The sequence below is a fragment of the Pleurodeles waltl genome, chromosome 3_1 (assembly GCF_031143425.1).
Source record: "Pleurodeles waltl isolate 20211129_DDA chromosome 3_1, aPleWal1.hap1.20221129, whole genome shotgun sequence".
Taxonomy (NCBI): domain Eukaryota; kingdom Metazoa; phylum Chordata; class Amphibia; order Caudata; family Salamandridae; genus Pleurodeles; species Pleurodeles waltl.
This window is the reverse complement of record NC_090440.1, coordinates 1,934,323,153-1,934,343,256: the sequence shown is the minus strand read 5'-3', so window position 1 is coordinate 1,934,343,256 and position 20,104 is coordinate 1,934,323,153.

Genomic DNA, 20,104 nt, shown 5'->3' with positions numbered 1-20,104 from the left:
AGAATCCTTTGCAAACCTCAAAATTTGGCTAAAAAAACACATGTTCCTCACATTTCTGTGGCAGAAAGTTCTGGAATCTGAGAGGAGCCACAAATTTCCTTCCACCCAGCGTTCCCCCACGTCTCCCGATAAAAATGATACCTCACTTGTGTGGGTAGGCCTAGCGCCCGCGACAGGATATGCCCCAAAACACAACGTGGACATATCACAGAAAACAGAGCTGTTTTTAGCAAAGTGACTACCTGTAGATTTTGGCCTCTAGCTCAGCCGCCACCTAGGGAAACCTACCAAACCTGTGCATTTCTGAAAACTAGAGACCTAGGGGGATCCAAGGAGGGGTGACTTGCGGGGCTCGGACCAGGTTCTGTTACCCAGAATCCTTTGCAAACCTCAAAATTTGGCTAAAAAAACACATGTCCTTCACATTTCTGTGGCAGAAAGTTCTGGAATCTGAGAGGAGCTACAAATTTCCTTCCACCCAGCGTTCCCCCAAGTCTCCCGATAAAAATGATACCTCACTTGCATGGGTAGGCCTAGCGCCGGTGACAGGAAACACCCCAAAGCGCAACGTGGACACATCCTAAATTTTGGAAAAAAACAGAGGTGTTTTTTGCGAAGTGCCTACCTGTAGATTTTGGCCTCTAGCTCAGCCGCCACCTAGGGAAACCTACCAAACCTGTGCATTTCTGAAAACTAGAGACCTAGGGGAATCCAAGGAGGGGTGACTTGCGGGGCTCGGACCAGGTTCTGTTACCCAGAATCCTTTGCAAACCTCAAAATTTGGCTAAAATAACACATGTTCCTCACATTTCTGTGGCAGAAAGTTCTGGAATCTGAGAGGAGCTACAAATTTCCTTCCACCCAGCGTTCCCCCACGTCTCCCGATAAAAATGATACCTCACTTGTGTGGGTAGGCCTACCGCCCGCGACAGGATATGCCCCAAAACACAACGTGGACATATCACAGAAAACAGAGCTGTTTTTAGCAAAGTGACTACCTGTAGATTTTGGCCTCTAGCTCAGCCGCCACCTAGGGAAACCTACCAAACCTGTGCATTTCTGAAAACTAGAGACCTAGGGGGATCCAAGGAGGGGTGACTTGCGGGGCTCGGACCAGGTTCTGTTACCCAGAATCCTTTGCAAACCTCAAAATTTGGCTAAAAAAACACATGTCCCTCACATTTCTGTGGCAGAAAGTTCTGGAATCTGAGAGGAGCTACAAATTTCCTTCCACCCAGCGTTCCCCCAAGTCTCCCGATAAAAATGATACCTCACTTGCGTGGGTAGGCCTAGCGCCGGCGACAGGAAACACCCCAAAGCGCAATGTGGACACATCCTAAATTTTGGAAAAAAACAGAGGTGTTTTTTGCGAAGTGCCTACCTGTAGATTTTGGCCTCTAGCTCAGCCGCCACCTAGGGAAACCTACCAAACCTGTGCATTTCTGAAAACTAGAGACCTAGGGGAATCCAAGGAGGGGTGACTTGCGGGGCTCGGACCAGGTTCTGTTACCCAGAATCCTTTGCAAACCTCAAAATTTGGCTAAAATAACACATGTCCCTCACATTTCTGTGGCAGAAAGTTCTGGAATCTGAGAGGAGCTACAAATTTCCTTCCACCCAGCGTTCCCCCAAGTCTCCCGATAAAAATGATACCTCACTTGCGTGGGTAGGCCTAGCGCCTGCGACAGGAAACACCCCAAAGCGCAACGTGGACACATCCACAATTTTGGGAGAAAACAGTGCCTACCTGCGGATTTTGGCCTGTAGCTCACCCGGCGCCTAGGGAAACCTACCAAACCAGTGCATTTCTGAAAACTAGAGACCTAGGGGAATCCAAGGAGGGGTGACTTGCGGGGCTCGGACCAGGTTCTGTTACCCAGAATCCTTTGCAAACCTCAAAATTTGGCTAAAAAAACACATGTTCCTCACATTTCTGTGGCAGAAAGTTCTGGAATCTGATAGGAGCCACAAATTTCCTTCCACCCAGCGTTCCCCCAAGTCTCCCGATAAAAATGATACCTCACTTGTGTGGGTGGCCCAGGTGCCTGCAAAATAATAAGGCCCAAAACCTGAAGGGATAGAAGGGATAGCACAGCAAGTTTATAAGGGCATATTCTTTTATACATCTTTAGACGCACTCTGCTTTGGGGACCCACATAAGTGAGGTGTCATTTTACTTGGGAGACTGAGGGGAAAACTGGGGAGTAGGAATTTTGTGCTGGAGCGGTGATCCTACTAAGAAAAATCAGGAAAATATGCTTTTTTATGCAAATTGTGAGGTTTACAGAGGAGTCTGGGTAAGAAAATGTTGGGGGAGCCACACAAGCCACACCTCCCTAGACTCCTTGGGGTGCCTAGTTTTAAAAAGTTTCTGGGTTTTGTAGGTTTCCCTACATGACGGCCGCACCCAGGACCAAAAACATAGGTGGGCCCTCCCCCCCAAACACAGGTATTTTTGGAATATATCACTTTGATGTGTGCACATACGTCCGTGATGTGCCAAACACTAAAATTGTGAAAAGAAACACACTTAGGTTATGTGAAGAAGACCCCTCACCCACCAACCAAGTTGGTGGCATGCTTCATCATCGGGGTCCCACCTGAGGCACCTAGCGTGTCTCAAGTGTGCTGCGACGCCTGATTACAGCGGAGCAGGTTTTGTCATTTGTACCACACATACTGGTTGGATTTGGCACGAGGGTGAGTGATGGTTCAGTAGATCAAATTTTATTAACAAGAGATTTCACAAAAGTGAAATGCACTGGTAATAACTGAAAGGCCAAAAAACTGAACCAATGACTCACAGCTCGTGAGCTGTAAAGCCACGACAAGGCACCAACCGCTTTACAGTCCATTCACACACCTTTCATACATGACATGCACTAGACCATTCACGCCGCCAGCCACGGGCCCAGCACATTACAAGACTCGCATCCACAGACAGCGCCAGTCAAGGGCCCATCACTTTCATACGCCCACATGCCTGATACAGCAATCACACCAGCTGATGAGTGTGTGGACTGGCGTTTGGCCGGCACTGCCAGCCAAGCGCCACCCCACCCACACCACCAGCCAAGCGCCACCCCACACACACCGCCAGCCCAGCGCCACCCCACACACACCGCCAGCCCAGCGCCACCCCACACACACCGCCAGCCAAGCGCCACCCCACACACACCGCCAGCCAAGCGCCACCCCACACACACCGCCAGCCAAGCGCCACCACACCCACGCCGCCAGCCAAGCGCCACTTTACACATGCCATCCCCTTTTTTTTGTTTTTAAACAACAAAGAAACCACTAATCATAAATTAGTACAAAACTACAAACACAAAAGCTCTAACTGAATACATGACTAATGCCAACCGTGAAACCGAACATATAAAAATATAAAACACCAGTTTACGCTCACGGAATTTCCCAATAATTCTTCTGTGTGTGGTAGCTCCTGAAACAGCCACCCACACACAGCCCAGGCTTTGAAGGACAATCAGGGCAGTACATCCTAGTCTCCTTCCTGATACCTCTTCGAGCACAGACTCTACATCTCTTAGCAGGAAAGTTTTTTTTGGCCGTGGGAGGAATGTGCTCAGCAAAGTGACGATCTTTCAATCTAGCCACATCCTCCACCACTGCTTCTCTAGGAACTCTTGCCTGTTCCAGCACAACAAGGCTAGCTATGATAGACTCCTGAAATTTCACAAATGTCATCCTTGACTCTGGAGAACTATCCTTAAACACAACAAAAGCATTAAAAGTTGCCAAGTGGAACAAGTGAAGCGCTAATTTCTTATACCACACATAAGACTTACGAGCAGCAGTGTAAGGTTCTAACCTCTGATCTACTCTATCAACACCACCCATGTGCTTATTATAGTCTAAGATGCACACAGGTTTGCGCACTTCGGCAACCTGACCCCAAACAGCCACAGGTGAAGTACTCTCATCATGGATGGTGCTTAGCATGTATACATCCCTCTTGTCTACAAATTTCAGAGCTAGCAGCTCATCATTCCGCAAGGCACTGCACTGTCCCTTCTCAAGTTTTTTACAGACAAGCTCTTTTGGATAGCCTTTCCGATTAGAGCGGATTGTGCCACAAGCAACAGTGTCCACTCTGAACAACTCCTTGAACAACCGAACTCCAGTGTAGAAGTTATCTACATATAAATGGTGACCTTTGTTAAACAGTCGTCTACCAAGTTCCCACACAATTTTCTCACTAACTCCAAAAGTGGGAGGACAACCAGGGGGGTCAATATTGGAATCCCTACCAGTGTAGACCCGGAAATTATAAACATATCCTGTACTACTTTCTGACAGCATATACAATTTAATTCCATACCGTGCCCTCTTGCTAGGAATGTACTGCCTAAAAACCAAACGACCCTTGAACAGGACCAAAGACTCATCTACAGATATTTCTTTCCCTGGAACATAGATCTCTGAAAACCGATCTACCAAATGATCAAGGACAGGTCTAATCTTAAAAAGACGGTCAGAATCAGGATGATCTCGTGGCAAGGCTAAAGCATTATCTACAAAATGCAACATCCGAAGAAGAAGCTCATACCGGTTACGACTCATGATGGCAGGAAATATAGCAGTTGCCATCAAGGGACTAGTAGACCAATATGAAGACAGCGACGGCTTCCTTATCAGCCCCATCAAAAAAGTTAAACCCAAGAACTTTTTCAACTCTTCCAGATTTGTGGGAATCCACCGGCTAGCTCTAGAGTGTGGCCTAAGTCTGGCAGCGTTGTCCCTCAAAAACTGCTCTGCATACAAATTAGTCTGCTCAACAATCTCTTCCAAAAATATATCGTCCATAAACAACTCAAAAAAGTTGACGGGCAAAAAGTTTTCCGTATTAACTCGACACCCTGGAAAACCAGTAAACGCAGGCAACTGTGGCTGCTCCATGTTTGGTGCAACCCATGCGTCAGGTCTTCCAATGGGAAGCCTTTCAGCCGCTGGCTCCTGCACCATTGGCACATCACTGTCCTCCTCTAAAACAGGCCCTTCATCAGCACTGAGAGTGGCTTCATCATCAGATGATTCATCTCTGACAGAAAATTCACTTCCAGAATCCTGCACTTCCTCCTCTGCCTCAGATGCAGAGTCAGTCTCATATTCATGGTCAGAAGATGACTCAAAAAGCACACTAACAACCTGCTGAGCGGTCATCCTACGGCTGGCCATGATCCTTCCTACTAAAATTAACTGGACAAATACACCACCAACAACCAGCACTGTGTAAGATAAGTAACAAAGTATAGGTTTATCACTAAGAATTATAAACTCAAAAACTATACTGCTCACTTGCCTGAAAAAGCTTGACTCACCAGCAACTACTCTGCACAGCCACAGCAATCACCAACGATATCCCACTAAAAAGAGAAAAAAAAAAGCAAATTAGACATAAGACAACACAATAATCATTGTGCATAACTCTAAGGACAATTTCACACACAATCCTGCATTCAGTACACCACCTACAAACATGTCATTCATGCATTGCAACAATACTCACTTGGAGTAAATTTATTTACTTACCTAAAACATGCAACTACGCAAACCGCAGGACAACTACTGCCAAAACTGCAACAAGCCACAGCAAAGTCAGCAAAAGCTTAGAACTAAAACAAAAAGGAGAAAAACTGTTATTATCATAAAAGTAAATACTTCGCCAGTTGACAAACACTCCGCCACTAACCATTTTTTCATTTTCCCGAGTCTAGTCTTCTCTGCTTGGGGGAAGATGGGCCTAAAAAAAAAATAGGCCAATCTACCCCCAAGGGGAGGGGGCAGAAATCACCCAGATTACATTGCACCCTTTGGGGGGGGGCGACCCTTGCCCAAGGTGCCACACCCCCACACAAAGCACACACACACATACATAGTATCCCTGGCGCTATGGGGATTCTGCCCCCCTTGGGGACAGAAAGGCCTAAAAAATAGGCATATCTGCCCCCTAGGGGGGCAGAACTGCCCAAAAATACATGTGGGACCCTGGGGGCGACCCTTGCCCAAGGGGCCACCCCCCAACACAAAAAATAAAAATCAACAATAAAATCCCTGGTGTCTAGTGGCTTTCTGCCCCCCTTGGGGGCAGATCGGCCTAAAAATAGGGCCAATCTGCCCCCAAGGGGGGCAGAAACGACAATAAATACATTGCGCCCCTGGGGGGAGCGACCCTTGCCCAAGGGGCCACCCCCCAACACAAAGCACACATACATACATACTATTTCTGGCGCTATTGGGATTCTGCCCCCCTTGGGGGCAGAAAGGCCTAAAAAAAATAGGCCTCTCTGCCCCCAAGGGGGGCAGAACTGCCCAAAAATACATGAGGGCCCCTGGGGGCGACCCTTGCCCAAGGGGCCGCCCCCCAACACAAAAAATACACATCAACAATAAAATCCCTGGTGTCTAGTGGCTTTCTGCCCCCCTTGGGGGCAGATCGGCCTAAAAATAGGGCCAATCTGCCCCCAAGGGGGGCAGAAACGACAATAAATACATTGCGCCCCTGGGGGGAGCGACCCTTGCCCAAGGGGCCACCCCCCAACACAAAGCACACATACATACATACTATTTCTGGCGCTATTGGGATTCTGCCCCCCTTGGGGGCAGAAAGGCCTAAAAAAAATAGGCCTCTCTGCCCCCAAGGGGGGCAGAACTGCCCAAAAATACATGAGGGCCCCTGGGGGCGACCCTTGCCCAAGGGGCCGCCCCCCAACACAAAAAATACACATCAACAATAAAATCCCTGGTGTCTAGTGGCTTTCTGCCCCCCTTGGGGGCAGATCGGCCTAAAAATAGGGCTAATCTGCCCCCAAGGGGGGCAGAAACGACAATAAATACATTGCGCCCCTGGGGGGAGCGACCCTTGCCCAAGGGGCCACCCCCCAACACAAAGCACACATACATACATACTATTTCTGGCGCTATTGGGATTCTGCCCCCCTTGGGGGCAGAAAGGCCTAAAAAAAATAGGCCTCTCTGCCCCCAAGGGGGGCAGAACTGCCCAAAAATACATGAGGGCCCCTGGGGGCGACCCTTGCCCAAGGGGCCGCCCCCCAACACAAAAAATACACATCAACAATAAAATCCCTGGTGTCTAGTGGCTTTCTGCCCCCCTTGGGGGCAGATCGGCCTAAAAATAGGGCCAATCTGCCCCCAGGGGGGGCAGAAACGACGTAAAATACATTTGCCCCCAAAGGGGAGCGACCCTTGCCAAAGGGGCCGCCCCCCAACACAAAAAATACAAATCAACAATAAAATCCCTGGTGTCTAGTGGCTTTCTGCCCCCCTTGGGGGCAGATCGGCCTAAAAATAGGGCCAATCTGCCCCCAGGGGGGGCAGAAACGACGTAAATTACATGTGCCCCCAAAGGGGAGCGACCCTTGCCCAAGGGGCCGCCCCCCAACACAAAAAATACACAGCAACAATAAAATCCCTGGTGTCTAGTGGCTTTCTGCCCCCCTTGGGGGCAGATCGGCCTAAAAATAGGGCCAATCTGCCCCTGGGGGCAGAAACGACGTAAAAAGCATGTGCCCCCAAAGGGGAGCGACCCTTGCCCAAGGGGTCGCTCCCCTACACTAATATTCACTCACACACACACACATACAGAAATCCCTGGTGTCTAGTGGGCATTCCTGCTGCCCGATCGCATCGCGATCGGGCAGCAGGAATGCTCAAAGAGACATCGAGGGAAAGGAAAACCCTTTCCTTTCCCTCGATGCCTCTCTGAGAGCACCCCCACCCCGCACGAAGGTGAAATACTCACCTTCTCCCTTGACGCGCTGGAAGCAAATGGCTTCCAGCGCGTCATTCCCCGTTTCCATGAAATCAGCGCGCGATCGCGCGCTGACGTCATGGGGGGGGGGCGGGCGTGAAAGGGGAAGGGATTCCCCTTTCAGCCCTGGCCTGGGGGTGTTGGGGGGCGGCCCTCGGGGGAAGCGCTAGCGCTTCCCCCGACTGCCAGTCCCTGGACGTAATGGTTACGTCCATGGCGCCACACGGGCGCTGCCATGGACGTAACCATTACGTCCGTGGCGGGGAAGGGGTTAACAATGCATTAACAAGATTTAAATTATGCCAAATTATATTTTAGCCACTAGAATAACTGCTAGTATGAAAACAAATGTATACTTTTAATGTTTAATGTGTGATTTATGAGTTTAAATAGACATGCACATAAAAATAAATGCACTTCTCCATCATATCTAACATGATGCCTTAACAAGTTCTGAAAATTCATAATGAAATGTTTTATTCTTTCTGATGACATATTCTTAATGTTGAATTTAAGGGTCTGCATATTATGGGGGTCATTCTGACCCTGGCGGTCGGTGATAAAGCGGCGGCCAACCCGCCAACAGGCTGGCGGTCCAAAAAATGGAATTCTGACCCTGGCGGGAACCGCCAAAACAGCCCGCCACTTTAACACTCCGACCGCCACAGCGGGACAAACAGCGCGGCGGTCACTGCCAACAGGCAGGCGGCAGACAATGTACCGCCCACAGTATCACAACTCACCAATCCGCCCCCTTTTCCGGGGCGGGAGCCCCGCCGATAAAAACACGGCGGAAACAGACTACGAACGGGAAAACGCTCACCTCTATACACTCCACGAGGACGGAGGACAGCATGGAACCCGAATTAAACATCCTACCAGCTCTTGTCTACCTGCTCATCTACCACGAGTACGAACTCCGGCGCAGAAGACAACGGTGAGTACTGCACCTACGACACAGGGGAGGGGGGAGGACGAAAGGTTACGGGCACACACATACGCCCCCCCCCCAACTATCAACATACCAATGCAGAGCAACAACTGAGTGACTCCCCCCAACCCCCCCTAAAAAATGCAAAGACATAATAACATTTTAAATTAAATTTATGTAAAATTAGGTTCATTGAAGTCATGGAAAATTATCGTAATGAAATATCAAAGCAAAAATCATGAACAGTGGGAAAGCTATGTACAAAGTCAATAAGTCCTGCTCAGTGTGTCACATTTCCACAGTCCGTGGGCCAATGTGTACCAAACACATGGGCAAAGCCCACACAGGAGACCTGAGTCCGTTGGAGAGAACACTGCTGGGGCATCAGATGACAAAACTACAGGCACCTCAGGGGGAAGGGAAGGGGGGGCACCTCAGCCACAGGGGTCCACGACGCCAGAACCACGTAGGGGCCACCATGCCCACTGTCCCATCCTGGGGAATGCAAAGCCACAGTCCATCAGGTGGATTACAGACTCCACTGGTCATGGAGGAGGCAGGGTGCCCCGAGTGCAGCGTGAACACTAGCTCGACACAGAACCGGCACTGTCAATGGGCCAGCGGTGCATGACAGGAAGGGCCCAGCGGAGCGGTGCTTGAGACGGCGGGGCCCAGCGGAGCGGTGCTTGACAGGAAAGGCCCAGCGGAGCAGTGCTTGACAGGAAGGGCCCAGCGGAGCGGTGCTTGAGACGGCGGGGCCCAGCGGAGCGGTGCTTGACAGGAAGGGCCCAGCGGAGCGGTGCTTGAGACGGCGGGGCCCAGCGGAGCGGTGCTTGACAGGAAGGGCCCAGCGGAGCGGTGCTTGACAGGAAGGGCCCAGCGGAGCGGTGCTTGAGACGGCGGGGCCCAGTGGAGCGGTGCTTGACAGGAAGGGCCCAGCGGAGCGGTGCTTGAGACGGCGGGGCCCAGCGGAGCGGTGCTTGACAGGAAGGGCCCAGCGGAGCGGTGCTTGAGACGGCGGGGCCCAGCGAAGCGGTGCTTGAGACAGCGGGGCCCAGCGGAGCGGTGCTTGACAGGAAGGGCCCAGCGGAGCGGTGCTTGAGACGTTGGGGCCCAGCGGAGCGGTGCTTGACGGGAAGGGCCCAGCGGAGCGGTGCTTGACAGGAAGGGCCCAGCGGAGCGGTGCTTGAGATGGCGGGGCCCAGCGGAGCGGTGCTTGAGACGGCGGGGCCCAGCAGAGCGGTGCTTGACAGGAAGGGCCCAGTGGAGCGGTGCTTGACAGGAAGGGCCCAGCGGAGCGGTGCTTGAGACGGCGGGGCCCGGGCCCTGTTCAGCGGTGCCTTTCTTCTCGGCGGGGCCCTCTTCAGCGGTGCCTTTCTTCTCGGCGGGGCCCTCTTCAGCGGTGCCTTTCTTCATGGTGGGGCCCTCTTCAGCGGTGCCTTTCTTCTCGGCGGGGCCCTCTTCAGCGGTGCCTTTCTTCATGGCGGGGCCCTCTTCAGCGGTGCCTTTCTTCACGGCGGGGCCCTCTGCAGCGGTGCCTTTCTTCTCGGCGGGGCCCTCTTCAGCGGTGCCTTTCTTCACGGCGGGGCCCTCTTCAGCGGTGCTTGTCCAGTCATTCAAGGGAGCCAGACATGGCCAGGACTCCCTGCTTAGTCGCCCTCCGACCGTGCATTTGCTGGACCCTTCGCTGACGGAGTCCTGGGCCCGTGGGTGTCCTCCCTCACATCCGGGATGGGGCTTGTGGGGCCCTCCTTGTCCGCGCCCCTGCTGGCTGACTTCTCCGCCCTGCTGCCCTTGCCCTCCTTCGATGAGGCTCTCTGGCCCTTGCCTCCCCTGGATGTTGTGGCAGGTGACGGCCCAGGACTTTGCTCCTTGGGGGCAGCCGTGTCAGTCTTCTCGCGGCGGCCCTTGATTTTACGGGTCCTCTTTCCAGGGGGGGGGGCTGGCTGTCCCCTTGCTGCTGGCCGATGTATCAGTGCTGGGAAAGGGTGGACTCCAAAACCCGTGCACAATGGTGACACTTGAAGCAGGGCTGGTGGTGGCTGAGGTGCTCTTGGGACTCTTAGCAGATGGAGGGGGTGGGTCAGGTGGGGCAAAGAGGTTAAGTTTGGAGAGGTAAAGTTTTTTAGGACCAATGTAAAGGGTAGGTGTAGTGGGTATGGGAGTGGAGGAAGAGGATGTGGTTGTAGGAGAGTCAGGTGTGCTGTCTTTGGGCGCAGGTGCTTGTGACATAGGCTGTCGTGAAGTGGTTGGCTGTTGGGTGGGTGGCTGCCTGCGTTTGTGTGTCTTGGAAGAGGGGGTGACAGACACAGTGGGAGAGGACACAGGGGACGTGTAAATGGCAGTGGGGCTGGTGACTGCACGTGTGCGGACTGTACTGGAGGGTGTGCTGGTGATGGAAGTACTGGCTGATGGTGGTGTGCATGCAGGTGTGAGTGGAGACGTCACAGGGAGGGAGGAGGGAGACGAGGAGGAGGGGGACACAGAGGTGGTAGTGACTGTTGCCATGTCTGCATCTGGGTGTTGCTTGGGTGAATGCTTGTGTGATCTGTGGTGCTTATGTCTGGATGAGCTGCCCTTGGGTGTTGAGGTGTGTGCAGGCTGGTCTGATGGTGTGGATGGGATAGGCTGAGGAACAGGAGACAGAGAAAGGGTGGAGGCAGTTAGAAGAGGGAGGCTCGAAACAGGGACAATGGCTGCCGTCAGTGCTGAGGCCAGAGCATTGAACGATCATTGATGGGCAGCCTGACCCGAATGAATGCCCTCCAGGTATGCATTGCTCCGATGCACCTCCCTCTCTACCCCCTGGATGGCATTCAGAAGGGTAGACTGCCCAACAATGATGGTCTGTAGGAGGTCAATGACCTCCTCACTGAGGGCAGCAGGGGTAACAGGGGCAGGGCCTGAGGTGCCTGGGGCGAAGGAGATGCCCGCCTTCTTGGGCGAGCGGGCACGGAGCGAAGGCTGAGGGGCTGCTGGGAGGGCAGAGCTGGTGCGCTGGGTGGCGGCTGTACCTGTAGAGGCGGGGGGCCCGGATGTTGCCGCCACCGCTAGGGAGCTCCCTTCCGAGGACGTGTTGGTGTCGCTGGTGTCACCACGGGTCCCCGTTGTGGTGCTCCCCTCGCCCTCCGTATCACTGGTGACCTCGGTGTCTGTACCATGGCCCACCGGGGCCTTGTGAGTTGCAGCTCCCTCGTGCCCCGATGCCAATTCTCCACCGCCTGATGATGCTAATGCACACATGCACAAGAAGATAAAGAAAAAGGGTGGGGGGAGAAATAAAAACAGGTTGAGTGCATGCATTGTCAACACTGTTGGCGGAGAGGACAGACACAGGAGCCTCATGCACTACGCCGCGCAATCGGGGTACACTACTCAGTACTTGTGACTAGGCCAACAGGTCTATGGACAACAAATGCGCACATGGGTGATGCTGGACCATGGATTGCTGTACTTGGCACCCTACAGAGGTGGGGGGCGGGGGCACAGAGCCATGCCTAAAGGAGGGGACTACACTACAGAAAGCGCCCTGGCCTAACGTCACCCACAGCCCTCCTCCCCCACCCAGACGCCTCCACTGCGTGTAAAGATAGCAGAATGTGCTGGTACTCACCCCCTTGTGTCTGCTGTGATGTCCTCACGTGCCCATCCAAATCGGGGTAGGCCACCGCCAGGATCCGGGACATCAGGGGGGTCAAGGTACGACTGGCACCCCTCCTACGTTGGGAGGCCATCCCAGCAGTGACTCAGCGGTCTTCCTGGTCCCGCGGCGGATGTCCTCCCACCTCTTTCGGCAGTGGGTGCCCCATCTGTTGTGGACCCCCAGGGCCCGGACTTCCTTGGCGATGGCACGCCAAATGTCGACTTTCTGATGGGCGCTGACCTATTTGACATGTACAGGGTGGGAAAGGAAATTTCAACATTTTTCTGCATGTTAGATGTGATTGCCCCCCCCCAACCCTGCCATGTGGCACATGCTCTCATCTATCGTGCCTTGCACTCCTCATTCGCTCCCCACACCACCATCTTACATCCACCATACACAACCTAGGCATAGCCCATTCAACGTGCACCCAGTGTACTTACCTGTTGGTCTGGAGGACCGTAGAGTAGTGCATACTGGGGCAGGACCCCATCCACAAGTTTCTCCAACTCTTCTGAAGTGAAGGCAGGGGCCCTTTCCCCAGTCGCAGCAGCCATTGTCTCTTCCAGATCGAGGTCACAGCAGCACTTGCAGTATAGGTCCTCTCCTGTGGATGGTCAGGTCTCGAGTGGTTAAGCAGATAGAAAATGGCGGTCACGCCCGCGGCGGTGCGTACCGCCGCGGTGCGTACCGCGACCGCCGGCGCACCTCGTCATTGGCTCCTGAGACCCATAGGGTTCAATGTTAACCAATGCGCCTTCGCACTGCGGTCTTCGACCGCCTACCGCCACGGTGTGCCACGCCAGCGCGTTTACCTCATATCCCACTGTCACACTTCTCAGGTCAGGCAGCCGCCATTACAAGGGCCCACATGGCTTAATTGCTACTGCGTCACACAGGCCTAGGCCTTGCATTGCCACTCATACAAGCCTTTCAATGCATAGCGATTTGTGTACTGTGCAAGCTGGGTGAACGTACCTGTGGGTTGCTTGACTCTGTGCTCCATGTTGTCCTTCCTAGGCACCGTCCGCTGGGACTTGCGAGGAGAAGGATGAATCCTCCCGTGTACCGACCGCTGGTGGACCTGTCGACAATGGAAGAACGACATATTATACTTCGATACCGACTTGACCGAGCCACTATACATGAACTGTGTGCCCAGCTGGAGCCTGACCTGATGTCCCCCATCCGCCAACCCACAGGGATTCCCCCTCTGGTGCAGGTTCTGTCAGTACTCCATTTTTTGGCAAGTGGGTCTTTTCAGACAACAGTGGCCATGTCATCAGGGATGTCTCATCCTATGTTTTCTAAGGTTTTGTCCAGAGTGTTGTCTGCCCTGATGAAATACATGCGGAGATACATTGTTTTCCCCGAGGAGGGTGATTTGGCCACTGTGAAGGGTGATTTCTATGCCCTTGGACATATCCCCAACATCATTGGTGCCATTGATGGGACCCATGTGGCTTTAGTACCCCCAAAAGACGATGAGCAGGTGTACAGAAATAGAAAAAATTACCATTCGATGAATGTCCAGGTGGTCTGTTTGGCTGACCAGTACATCTCCCATCTAAATGCCAAGTTCCCTGGATCAGTGCATGACGCGTATGTCATGCGAAATAGCAGCATCCCTTATGTGATGGAACAGCTACAGAGACACCGTGTGTGGCTAATAGGTGACTCTGGTTACCCCAACCTGCCTTGGCTATTGACCCCAGTGAGGAATCCCCGGACCAGGGCAGAGGAACGCTACAATGAGGCACATGGGCGAACTAGGAGGATTATAGAACGGACCTTCGGGGTCCTGAAGGCCAGGTTTAGGTGCCTGCATATGACAGGTGGATCCCTAATGTACTCACCAAAGAAGGTGTGTCATATCATCGTGGCCTGCTGTATGCTTCACAATCTTGCATTGCGACGCCAGGTGCCTTTCCTGCAGGAGGATGGTCCAGATGGTGGTGTTGTAGCAGCTGTGGAGCCTGTGGAGATTGAAGAGGAGGAAGACGACGGGGACGACACGGACAACAGGGACACAGTTATACAACAGTATTTTCAGTAGCACACAGGTAAGAATCACCCACGCCTTTTTACATTTACTTCTGCCCTCCTGCATCTCTACTTTCTGTGTTTCCCCCCAGTTCCTTTTAACTGATTTTTGACTTTCCCTTCCCTTTTCAGAGCTGTATGACCCACAGCGTGACTGCTGCTTTGTTTGCCCATGGACTAATGCTTATAGACATTGGTATGTTGTCATCACAATGTGACTGAACATTATTGCACCGTTATGTGTAAGACATTTGTAAAGAATACAAGCAGACTCCTGATTTTTGAAGTGCAATTGTGATTTATTTTAAGTGCTGCATATGGGTCCATGATAGTAAAACGGTGATGGGTGGGGGTGGAGTAATGTCCATGGCAGAGTCCAGTTCTCAGTCGCACAGGTGCATTGTCCATATGCCTGTGGAAGGATGGAGCAGGGGCAGTTCAAGGTTGGACAGGGTGACAATGTGGGACAGTGGGATGACATCAGGGGGTATCTTATGCTGGCGGGGGTCTTGGCATCCTACTCTGTCTTCTTGTGTGATCTCAGGTTCTGCTTGCGGGGTGGTTGATCTTCAGCAGGAGGTGGGGTTCTGGTGGCCTGTCGTTGTGTGGGGGCCTCCTGTCCACTAGCGCCGGCGGAGGTGGTAGGCTGTTCGTGGTCCGGGCTAGTGACAGGGGCCCTTTGGGGTGCCACATGGTCCCGCAATGTGGTGACTATCTGGGTGAGGGCCAGGACGATGGTCCCCATTGCGGAACCGATGTTCCTGAGTTCGTCTCGGAACCCCATGTACCGTTCCTCCTGCTGTGCCTGGATCTCCTGGAACCTGGCCAGTACCGTCGCCATCGTCTCCTGGGAGTGGTGGTATGCTCCTGTGATGGTGGTGAGGGCCTCTTGGAGAGTGGGTTCCCTGGGCCGGTCCACCCCCTCTCGCACAGCAGCCCTCCCAGTTCCCCTGTTTCCCCGGGCCTCTGTCCCCTGGACGGTGTGCCCACTACCACTGCCCCCAGGTCCCTGTTGTTGTTGGGCTGGTGGGTCAGCCTGGGTGCCCTGTAGTGGCGGACACACCGCTGATTGACGCGTCCTGGAGACAGAGGCATGGGCCCGCTGGGTGGGAGCTGTGCTGGTATTCCCAGAGGGGGTTGGGTCTGCTGTGGCCTGTGTCTGTGTGTGGGGAACCGACTGTCCAGAGGTCCCCGATGGTCCGGGCTGGTCATCAGGTTCTAGGTCGACAGAGCTGCTGTCATCACTGGGGGCCTGTTCTGGGGGCGGGATGGACAAATCTGGACCCTCCTGGCCGGTGTGTTGGCGTTCGGGCCCTGCAGGGGTAAAAGAGTATGGTTATTGCTTCTGTGTGTGCCATGGCGTGCGATTTGTGGGTGCCCTTGTCCCCCAGTGCTGGCATTCCCTTGTGGGAGGAGTTGTGAGGGTGGTTTGTGGGGGGGGATGGGTATGTGCAGTGGTCATGCTTAGGTGATGGGTGGCCATGGTTTGTGTTGGCATTCAGGGATTGGTGTTGTGTTGGGTGGGTTGTGCTGGTGAGACATTGGCAGGGAGGATGTGTGCTGGGGGGTTGGGGGTGAGGGTGGGGGTGTGGGTTGGCATGCTGGTGGTTGGGGGGGGGGTAAGGTAGTTGAGATTAGACTTACCAGAGTCCATTCCTCCGCCTACTCCAGCGAGGCCCTCAGGATGCAGGATGTTCAAGACCTCTTGCTCCCATGCTGTGAATTCGGGTGGAGTGGGTGGGAGTCCGCCGCCAGTCTTCTGCACAGCGATGTTGTGTCTTGACACCATCGACCGCACCTTTCCCCGTAGGTCGTTCCAGCGCTTTCGGATGTCTTCCCGGTTTCTGGGATGCTGTCCCACAGCGTTGACCCTGTCGACGATCCTTTGCCATAGCTCCGCCTTCCTGGCAATGGTGGTGTGCTGCACCTGTGTGCCGAATAGCTGGGGCTCTACCCTAATTATTTCCTCCACCATGACCCTGAGTTCTTGGTCCGAGAACCTGGGGTGTCTTTGGGGTGCCATGGGGTGGTGTGGGGTGGTGTTTGTGGTGATGAGTGTGGTGTGTGTGGTGGTGTGTGGTGTTTTGTGCGTGGAAGTAGTGTGGGTGATGATGTTGTGTTCCTGTGTGTGTTGGGGTTTTCGATAGCTGTGCTCTCTCTCTCTCTCTCTCTCTCGCCTTCTCTCCGAATTTCTAGTAGTGGGGGTTTGTGGGTGATGTGGGTGTGTGTTTTATAGTTGATTGGATGTGTGGGAGTGGTGTGTGTATGTGTATCAGGTGTGTGTATTTCAAATTGTCCAATGTGGCTGTGTTTTGGAGCTGGGTGTGTATTTTGACCGCGGCGGTGTGTACCGCCAATGGAATACCGCGGTTGAAAGACCGCCGCGTGGATTCGTGGGTCGTAATGGCATGGGCGTGTTTGTGTTGGCGTGACGGTGGAGGTTTGGTTATCTCCAGTTTATCGCTGACCGCTGATGAGGCGGCCTTCCGTGGATGTCAGGTTTTTGGCGGCTTGGCAGTTGTGGGTCAGAATGACCGTGGCGGTTTGCCGCGGCGGTAGAATGGCGGTCTTCTGACCGGCGGTAAGAGCCTTTTACCGCCGAGGTCAGAATGACCCACTATGTGTGTTTATTAACAAGTATATTAATGCATCCAAATTTCTTGTGTTAGCATAACTAGGCCTACAGAATTCGAATTTGCAGTCAAGTAAAAGCGATGAATCATTGTTCTCTCTAATGTGAATTTTTCCATTAAGGTTCGTTCTCATGAGTAGCAATAATCTCTTTGTTGAATTTTGAGAGACGTTTCTCAAGTCATTTCTTTAATGATATGTATTCTTCTTCTTGAATGTTTAATTGTGTTGATGTTGATTAAACTTTTTGCCATTTTGGGCAACCAATGGTGTTGATTTACCTTTACAATTTGATTTTGCGCACAAGTTACGTGACATCAGCTTTGTGGATGTAAAATAAAGCCTTGAACCTTGAAAGTGATTAGAGTTTTCTTTCCGTGGCCACATTGGTCATGGTGTCTAATTTGTTGGTTGGGTATGAAGTAATTCTATGTCAGGACTGGAGGCTCAGATTATGCTTCTCTTTCCATGCTTTTTATTTAACAGCAGCCAATGAAAACTTGTCAAACCAAAAAATTACATTTGATATGAAAGCTAGAATTTTTTTTATTCTATGGCAGGACCGGAGGCTCAGATTATGCTAGTTCAAAGCTGATCAATAACAACAGAGGTGACATCAACAACAGGGTTAAAATAAAACTTACGAAAAGTACATTCCGAAGACCAGTCTGCTGTCTTCATAATATCCTCCAAACTTGAGCCTAGAGTATAAGATCTAGAGGCCATAGCTCCCCTAACAGAATGGGCTCCAAATTGACTGGTGTCAATACCAGCTTCACTCATTGACCATTTAATCCATCTCGAGAGGAAACTGGCTTAAATGGTTTCTGCAAAGAAATCAATAATTGACCATCCATGGTCTGTCTAAAGTCTTCAGTAACCAGTTCATAATCTTTCAAACATTGTACCACACAAAATTTTGAGTTATCCGGGTACCAAGGGTAAGTTACTGACCTGCAATTGGTTTTAGTCCTTCTGGTAATATTAAAAGTAACACCATTAGGAGAATAAACTCTACCAGATAAATCCAAAGCCTTGACATCTGAAACTCGCTTACATGAAATTAAGCATAGCAGCATAGTCAATTTCGCTGAAATCTGTTTACGGGATAAAAATCTATTATTGGGCGATGAATCTAAAAACTTTAACACAATGTTCACATCCCATAGCACCAAATATTTGGCTTGAGGAGGCTCAGAAAATCGAATACCTCTCAATAATTTACAAACAAGGGGCTGTTCACCTACTGGTTCAACATCAATGTGTTTATGTCCAGCCGAAATAGCTGATCTAAAGTTATTAATAGTCCTATATGCCAGACCTGAAGAAGCTAATTCTGCCAGAAAATTAAGAATCAGTTCAATATTTGACTCCAAGGGATTGATACTCCTTCCATTACACCAATTATCCCATCTACGCCATGCAGATGTATATCTCTTGTGAGTGCTAGAGGCCTAGGCTTGCTTGATAAAGTTCTCAGCTTGTTGAGAAAGACCTGGGGTTTTCCATTTTGCCCTGAAACCATCCATGCCATCAACGTAAGAGTCCCTGATAGAATCAGTGGATGTTGAAGGCCCTCCGGACTCAATAGTAAATTCTGCCGCGGAGGAATGAACAACGGGCAAGCACAGGCTAACTGCAGTGCAACAGGGAACCAGGGTTGAGTCCTCCAAAATGGAGTCACCAAGACTAGGTCTGACTTCTGTCTCCAAACCTGAGCCAGGACCCTGGGAATCAATAGAAACGGAGGGAACGCATAACCCTGAAACTGAGACCAATTCTGTAGAAAGGCATCTGTTGCTAAGGCTAGAGGGTCCGGCCTCCAGCTGAAGAATTTCAGAATCTGAGTATTGAGGCGAGATGCAAAGAGATCTATCTCGCAAGGGCCCCATTCCTGGACTATCTGTTGGAAGATAATTGGATCCAGTCTCCAATCGCTGGTGTCTGTCAGATATCTGGAATTCCAGTCTGCAGTAGTGTTCTGAACACCCGGGAGATATTCGGCCAGAATTACCAACCTGTGGCTTAAGCAATAATGCCAAAACTCCTTGGCTATCTCTGCAAGAATCCTGGATTTCGTTCCCCCCAGCTTGTTGACATATTGTACTGCTGAGATGTTGTCCATTCTCAGAAGGATGCAGCAGTCTGTCTTGAGAGGGGATAAACTCTTTATCGCAAACGACCCCGCTAGGAGTTCCAAGCAATTGATATGGAGATTTTGCTCCGTCATTGACCATCGACCCCCGGTCACTGCAGACCCGCAGCGGGCTCCCCATCCCCACTGACTGGCGTCTGATTGTATCACTACCTCTGGATGGGACCCGAAAATGGCTCTGCTGTTCCACGCTTCCATGTGATGAAGCCACCACTGGATTTCCTCCTTGGCCTCTGTGGATAACGGAATCAAAGCTGAGTAACTCAGACCCTGCCTTAAGTACCTGATCTTCAATCTCTGTAGTGCTCAATAGTGTGGGGCTGGAAAAATTGCCTGAATGGAGGATGCCAAAAGACCCACCAGCCGGGCAATGCTCCTTAGGGAAATGGTCAGACTGGCTACTGCTGAACGTACTTCCCTCTTGATATTGCGGATCTTGGATGAGGGGAGAATCAACAGTGCTTGAAGAGAGTCGATCTTGAAATCCAAAAACTCTATCACTTGGGTCGGATTCAACAATTACTTCTGCGCATTGATCAGAAAACCCAAATCCAGCAACAGACTGATTGCCCAGTTCAAATGTATCTGCAATGTCTGTGGATCCTGCGCCATCAACAAGATGTCATCCAAATAAATAATTAGACGTACTCCCTTCGATCTCAACCTTTCCATCACTGGTCTTAACAACTTTGTGAAATACCAGGGTGCTGAGGACAGGCCGAATGGGAGAGCTGTGAATTCCAAACAATGATCTTTCCACAGAAACTTGAGAAATCTCCTGTGAGGGGGAAAAATTGGAATTGAAAGGTATGCGTCCTTCAGATCCAATCTCACCATCCAGTCACTTTCCAGAAGGATGTCTCTTAACATGTGAATCCCTTCCATCTTGAAGTGCCTGTACACAGT